Below are 8,004 nucleotides of genomic sequence, written 5' to 3' on the forward strand. Positions count from 1 at the left end.
AATCCTCCCAATCCTATAAAGTGGGTGCTAATATGTTCCCATTTTTTTTAGCTGAGGAAACTGAGACAGAAGCAGAAATTATGTGCCTTGTCCAGAGTGGCATAACTAGTAAAGTGTCAGAGGCTAGATTTGAACTTGGGTTTTCCTAATTAAGCCTTCCAGGCCTAATGTCCTAAACATTGTTAAAAGGAATTGGAGGATTATAGATTTAGAGACAGAATCCAACTCAAGACCTTCCAGTTTAGTGATGCAGTTGGAATAAATGTCTTTCAAATCTAGTGCTTGCTCTACCAAGCTATCCTGCTTCCTTTTATGCTTTGTATATTTTAACTAAGACTGATCTATATGCTATTTGTTGTAAGCATCTTATGCTTTGTTGCCTTGGAGCCTTTGCTGGTGCTAGGTGCCCTCTGTCTGAAATTCCTCCCCATATTTTTTAAAACAATACTGCTTAATAAAGTGCTTTGTATACTATATAGATGTTGTTTAGTCATTTCAGTCATGCCTTACTCTTTGTAATCCTGTTTGGGGTTTTCTTGGGAGAGATACTGGAGTGGTTTGTTGTTTCCATCTCCAGATCAGGATTAAGTGACTTGGTTGGTAACATACAGCTAGTAAGTGGCTGAGACTGAATTTGAACTCAGTTCTTCCTGATTATAGGCTTGGAGCTCTACCCACTGTTACTAATTTGCTGCCCCTTGTACACTATAGATATTTTAAAAATATTTGTCATTGAAGAATTTTTGTAAAGTAACACAAGATTGAGACAGATGTGTGGCATGTTTTAGTAGATTCAAAATCACCTCTGTAGACTTGAGCAGTCGACCTGAACAGATGAAATGAAATGTTGATAAATATGAGGTACTGCATCATAGGATCATAGATTTTGAGTTGTAAGAGAATTTAGAGGTCATTTGTTCTAGTTCTCTAGTTACTTTTTACATAAAAACCTGAGTTACTTTAAGTGATTTGTCCAAGGTTTCACTTACCCATGACCTTTGACTCCTAATACACAGTTCTCTTTTTTTTTTTTGGAGTTTAAAAAAATTGATTATATGAACATAGGCTATGGGAGTTATGACTAGAAAACTGTCTATGTAAAAATAAAAAGTCAAGAGATTTTTATTATCTTTCTTCAAATTAAAAAAAAAAGAACACCAGTATTCGACTCCTCAAAATGTTAATATAATTTGCATTTATATAACACATTAAGGTCTTCAAAACACTAATTTTCCTAATGATGAGGTGGATAGAATGCTAGACCTGAAGTTAGGAAGACTCAACTTCCTGAGTTCAAATCTGACCTCATACATTTAATAACTTTGTGACTCTGGAAAAATCACTTAACTTTGTTTGACTCAATTTCCTTATCTATAAAATGTTCTGGAGGAGAAAATGGCAACTCACTTCTATGTCTTTGCCATCTTTGCCCAGATGGGATCACAAAGAATCAGAAACAAATGAACAATGGCATTATCAGCAACCACCACCCATATACTTTATCCTATCTGCTTGAACAGAAATGTTCAAGTTGTCATTCCACTCTACTCTTCTCTAGTCAGGACCCATTAGAATGTTGTGGCCTATTTTGGTCATCACATTTTGACAAGCTAAAAAAGCATTTGGTGGAGCTTGACCAGAAGATTCAGAATCCATGAAGTCAGATGAGGAACAGTTGAGAGAACAGGGATTTTTACTTTAGGAGACTCAGGGAAGAAAACGTGTCTTTAAATATTTAAAGAACCATCCTATGCTGATGGAGTAAAGTTATTCTTCAGGGTGCCACAGATCATGAGGACGATCACTAAACTAAGGTCCAGATGGAAGGAAGATTTCACTTAGCAGTAACTATATGATTAGTCCTTTTAGATCTGAGATGTCAGTCATAGAGTTGAAGCTTGAACCGGATTAAAATGTAATTGGGAAATGTTTAGTAAAATAAATAAAAATGCAGTAGAATATAGGTAATTTTAATGTCTTTTTCTACTGCTTTTGTTTGACCTGGAATGAAGACGATACCATCACAAATAAGTCTTTTAGAATGGGGAATGTCAGAGTTGAAAACACACTTTCTTGAATCTAAGGATAAAGTTCTCTTCTATACTTTTCTGGAATGAATCAGTAAAATAGCATTAATTATGCACACATTATTTACCATATACTTTGCTAAGTGTTCTCAAGGAATTTAGACTTTAACAAGGAGGAAGATTCACATGCCAGGGAACAGTGGCTGAGAAGAGATGCTTTCATCCAGGGATAGTGAGTGGAGTTGTGGAACAATTGATTAACTCATCCTTTCTAGGAATAGGATGATGCATTTGGAGAAGGATGGTAGCTCAGAGCCTATCTCTTTATGAGCTTCTCAACACTTTTTGTGTCTTCTTAACACTTTGGCAGTCTGGTGAAACCTATAATACCCCTTTACAGAAAAGTTTTCAAATGCAGTAAAATTGAAATATAGGATAACCAGTTATGTTGAAATATAGTGTACATCCACAAACACTAATGTCAAGTTCATGGACCTCAGGTTAAGAAACTGGTCTAATACTCTCCTTTTGCAAATCAGGTGCCTAAGATAGAAAGAAGCTAGATCTCTGCTTTAGAGATATCAATGTCACAGATATTTGGAGAATGGATTAGAGAGGAGAGAAATTATAGTCAGGAAGACTAGTTAGGTGAATGTCAGAATGGATCCATTCACATGAACAGGATTGGGGTTGGTAATTATTTAACCTGGATGATTTAAACTGATGGGTGGGGGTGGAGGGTGAGTAGTACCACCTTTTGTTTAATTTTTGCTAGATATTATGATTCTGCTGGCTTTCTTCCTCCAGATTTCATCTTATATGTACTGTATGACATATATTTACATTTTTAATTAAAGTATTTTAAAATCTATTTAGTTTTGAAGATTCTAATCTAATCTAATGGAGACAACTTTGAGTGTCACAACAAAATTAGATTTTTCAAGCAGAGAGACTCCCATAATGAGTATTTGAATGAATGAATGGGCAAGAGAAGATTTAGTCTCCCCTAGCCTCTAGGGAGCTGTATCTTCAAAGGTGTCAGTTTTCATTTGTAAAGAACTAAGACTGTGTACATAGACTTGTAACTAGCCTGTGACTAAATGAGAGGAGAATCAGATTTCTCCTGGTGAGTGAGTGGTAGGTAAAATGTTCTCATTCCCTTGGTCTGGAATGTCTTGTCCCCTTAACAGGACACTACATTTATTGTTAGAAGAAAAGGCACCTAGGTGCTAGGGATGGGTAAGGAAAGGGGCAGAAAGTTCATAGAGTAATTGATAGTTTCTACAGAGTGCTTATCCATGGGATCTCACTGGATCCTTACATAGCACAGATTTTTTTTTTTAATTTTAGAAAGGTTTTATTTGTTTTGAGTTTTATAATTTTTCCTCCAATCTTGCTTCCCTCCTTCCACCACCCGCAGAAGGTAATTTGTTAATCTTTACATCATTCCCATAGTATGCATTGATCTAAGTTGAATGTGATAAGAGAGAAATCATATCTTTAAGGAATAAACATAGTATGAGATATAGCAGAATTACATAATAAGACAATTTTTTAAAAATTAAAGGTATATTAGAGAAATGCAAATTAAAGCTTCTTTGAGGTACCACCTCACACCTCTCAGACTGACCAATATGACCACAAAGAATAATGATCACTGTTGGAAGGTTTGTGGGAAATCTGGGACACTATTACATTGTTGGTGGAGCTGTGAACTCATCCAACCTTTCTGGAGAGAAATTTGGAATTATGCCCAAAGGGCAACAAAAATGTGTATGACCTTTGATCCAGCAATACCATTACTAGGTCTATACCCTGAAGAGATGATGAAAAAGGGTAAAAAAAACATCACTTGTACAAAACTATTCATAGCAACCCTGTTTGTGGTGGTAACAAAATGGAAATCAAGTAAATGTCCTTCAATTGGGGAATGGCTTAGCAAACTGTGATATATGTATGTCATGGAACACTATTGTTCTATTAGAAACCAGGAGGGCTTTGCATGAACTGATGCTGAATGAGATGAGCAGAACCAGAAAAGTACTGTACACCCTAACAGCAACATGGGGGTGATGATCAACCTTGATGGACTTGCCCGTTCCATCAGTGCAACAATCAGACAATTTGGGACTATCCAAGATGGAGAATACCATCTGTATCCAGAGAAACAGCTGTGGAGTTTGAACAAAGACCAAGGACTATTACCTTAAATTTAGGAAAAAAACCTGATATCTTATTGTCTGATCTTGCTATTTCTAATACTTTATGTTTCTTCCTTAAGGATATGATTTCTCTTTCATCACACTCAATTTGGATCAATATATATCATGGAAACAATGTAAAGACTGACAAATTGCCTTCTGTGGGGGGGGGGAGGGAAGTAAGATTAGGGGAAAATTGTAAAACTCAAAAAAAAATAAGGTCTTTAATTTAAAAAAATAAAATTAAATTAAAGGCAATCATTTCCTGCTATTGCACCATCTATTCCACTGATCTACCACTCTGTTTCTTAACCAGTACCAGACAGTTTTGATGACTGATGCTTTATAATATAATTTTAGATATGGTAGGGGTAAACCACCTTCTTTTGCACCTTTTTTTCATTAAATCCCTGGAGCTTCTCAACTTTTTATTTCTCCATATGAATTTACTTACAATTTTTTCTAACTCATTGAAGTAATTTTTGGTATTTTGATTGGTAGGGGCACTAAACAAGTGGTTTAATTTTGGTTGAATTTGTCCAGTTATTTATGTCTGATTTTATTTGTGTGAGAAGTGTTTTATAAATTTTGTTTTGTAATTGTTTTCAAAAAGTTTCTGAGCCTGCCTTGACAGTAGACTCTGAGGTATTTTATATTGTCTGAAGTTACTTTGAATGGGATTTTTCTTTCTAGCTCTTTATATTGCACCTTGCTAGTCATATATAGAAATGTTGACGATTTCTGAGAGTTTATTTTATATCTTGTGACTTTGCTAAAGTTGCTAATTATTTCTAATAGTTTTTTAGATGGCTTTTTTGGATTCTTTTAAGTATACCATCATGTCATCTGCAAAGAGTGAGAGTTTTGTCTCTTCCTTCCCTATTCTTTTGATTTTCTTTTTCTTCTCTTCTTGCTAAAGCTACACAGTACTGCTTATTGATCATCACCATTGATGAGGAAACAGGCTAAAATAGCTTATATGACTTAACCTTGAGTCACCCAGCTAGCAAGTATCTGAGGCAGAATTTGAACTCAAGTTTTCCTGACTTCCAGATCTAATATTTTGTCCATTGTATGACCTGTCTGCCTCAGTTATACATTGAGAGGGACTTTAGAGGCCACTTAGACCAACAATCTCATTTTACAAATGTCCAGAAAGAAGAGACTCTTCTAGCCTAACATTTGAGTCCAACTCTTCAGACTCCATCCATTGTACAAAGGTAGTTGCTGGCATGGTAGTATATGTATAAACCATCACTTCTAGCTTCCAGATAAATTTTCAGGTTGACTTTCATGAGTGCCATTACCCAATTATGAGATATCAGAATATCAAGTAGCCCTGCTAAACGACCAGTTTTCAAATTTTTTATATATTAAAAGTCAGTGATTTTAAAAGATGGTATTTTTTTTTTTTGTTTTTTATTGACATCAAGAAGACCCTGCCTTTCATTTATAAAGGGACTCTTAAGTTATCCTGTTGGTGACATTTTTTAAAAGGAAATTTGATTACAGCTTTCTAGTTATTTTTGATGTCATTAGAAATCAAACTGTAGTGGAAAGGAGAACAGTATAATAACCTTTCATTAAGTGGTTCTATTAAATACTTGAGGAAGATGCAAAGTATAGTTTAAGACAGTCTGTCCTCTAGGGTCTTAAGGAACAAAGACACCAAGACAGATAACTAGAATACACATTACTGCAAGATTATTTTAAAATTATAAACTAAGTGCTTGGTCAGGTCTGAGGCTATGGTCATTTTCCATGCACATGTAGGGCTGAGTTTGCTAAGAGATGAATTTCTGGAGAGGTAGGATTTAAGATGGGCTCTTAAGAACGGGTAGCAGATAGACACATGAAGATGAGGAAGATGAGCATTCTAGATCTGACAAAGTCTGGGCTGACAATTTTGAAGACTATATTCTTATCACCCCCTTGAACCCCCAAATTCCTCTGTTTTAATGGATTACTATTCTTCCAGTCACCAAATTCCAACAGTTTGTATTCATCTTTGGCTTTCGTATTTTCTTTACTTTTCTTCCAGCCAGTTCCATTCAGTCATTCAGAAGTCCTGTAAATATGCCTCTCCAGTTACTCTAGAATCTCTCTCCTTTCTTCCCTCCTTTACATCCCCATTCCTGCCATCAGTTCAGGACTTTATTATCAGCTGGGGAGATATTGTAATGACCTGGTCTCCCTTTCTGCCTTCTCTTTCTGTTCCAATTCATCCAATTCATGACGGCCAGATTTATCTTACTAATGCATGGTTCTGATCTCTTTTTTAAGACAAACAAAGTCAAAATAACTTAAAAAATAGCCTTACATGGTCTGCTGAGTTCATGTCCAGATTCCTAAGACTGACTGTAAGGCTCTCTACCTGATGCTTTATTTAACACTGTCTAGTCAAAGTGGATCCTTTACTGTCCCCCCAACCATGACAAGTGCTTCAGATGTTTTCATTCTTACTCCTATGCTTTGTCAGTGTAGGCACTGATTAGCTTCCAAAATGTTGGGAAAAAATAATGCTATCAAAATATTGGAGACTTATGGTACATTAATTTCTTTTGGTTTTGATTCAATTGAACTGTCATTTTTTAGGTATCTGGTATGTGCTGGAATGCAAAAATCAAAATGAAATGATCCTGGCCTTAGAGCCAGGAAGAGTCCCTAAAAATCACGGAGTCTAACCTGTTCATGAAATAAATATAACGCAGTCAGTAAGCATCAGAGGCAGGATTTGAATCCATCAAGGAACATATATTTTAGGGTAGAAAGATAAATAAATGCAAAATATAAATATAAACACTAAGTTATATTCTTTAAAAAACCGTTTTTGAGAGGACTAGTAAAAGTTGAAATAATCAGGAAAGATTTCCTGTAATGGTATCATTTGAAGACTGAAGACTACTATGCTTTCCAAGAGGTGGAGGTAAGTAGGAAGAATGTTCTGGACATGAAATATCTGACTTTTAAGGGTTCTGCATTTGACAACAGGTCCAGAGTCAGGAAAACTTATCTTCCTAAGTTCAAATCTGACCAGATACTTCTTAATTGGGTGACCCATAAAAATGAGCTGGAGAAGGAAATGTAAACTGCTGCAGCATCTTTGCCAAGAAACCCCCAAAAGGAGTCACAAAGAATCAGATACAACTGAAAGACGACTGAGCAAAAACTTTCCTTTGGTTATTTCATTTGAGCTTCACAACAGTCCTGTAGTCCTGTGAAGTAGGTACCAAAGTAGTGTTATCCTTGTTTTACTGATGAGGAAAGTAAAGCTCCTAGATGACTTGTGCGCAGTCACCTAGCTAGGAGTAGCAATAGCATGTGAACCTTTATTCTCTTTTCTTAAAGAACAGCTCCTCATCTACTACACCAGACCACCCTTCTAATCTAGGTAGGAAAAAAGGCTCTAGAAAGGAAGCAAGAGGCATAGGAGAGAGGTTTTAAAAGAAAAATTTTAGAAATTAAAAAAACAAACAGGTTTTCTGACTGAATAACTGGTCCAGGAGGTTTTGAGCCTTAGTGACTAAGACAACAAGAACCTGATTGTCTGAAATAGAATTTTTTGAAGGAGCAGTCAAGTCCTTGAAAGAAGATTATTTCAATTTTAGTTTGCAGCTGTAATAGGACAATGAAAATGTCTTACAGGCAGATGTGTATATGTGTTTCAATGTCAATCCCCATAGATATTAATTGAAGCCCTATTTGCTAGATGAACTCTGAAGGGAGAAAAACTGTGGATCAGTAGATTAGTAAATGCTTTTAATACTGCCTAGTTT

The 8,004-nt window shown here is 35.7% G+C and overlaps 1 protein-coding gene across 2 annotated transcripts in view; it reads left to right on the plus strand.

Annotated features, from left to right (window-relative positions):
• CCNY (cyclin Y) overlaps positions 1 to 8,004 on the plus strand; it is a 319,673-nt gene that overhangs the window by 128,144 nt on the left and 183,525 nt on the right. The window lies entirely within an intron of this gene.

The sequence above is a fragment of the Macrotis lagotis genome, chromosome 7 (assembly GCF_037893015.1).
Source record: "Macrotis lagotis isolate mMagLag1 chromosome 7, bilby.v1.9.chrom.fasta, whole genome shotgun sequence".
NCBI lineage: Eukaryota > Metazoa > Chordata > Mammalia > Peramelemorphia > Peramelidae > Macrotis > Macrotis lagotis.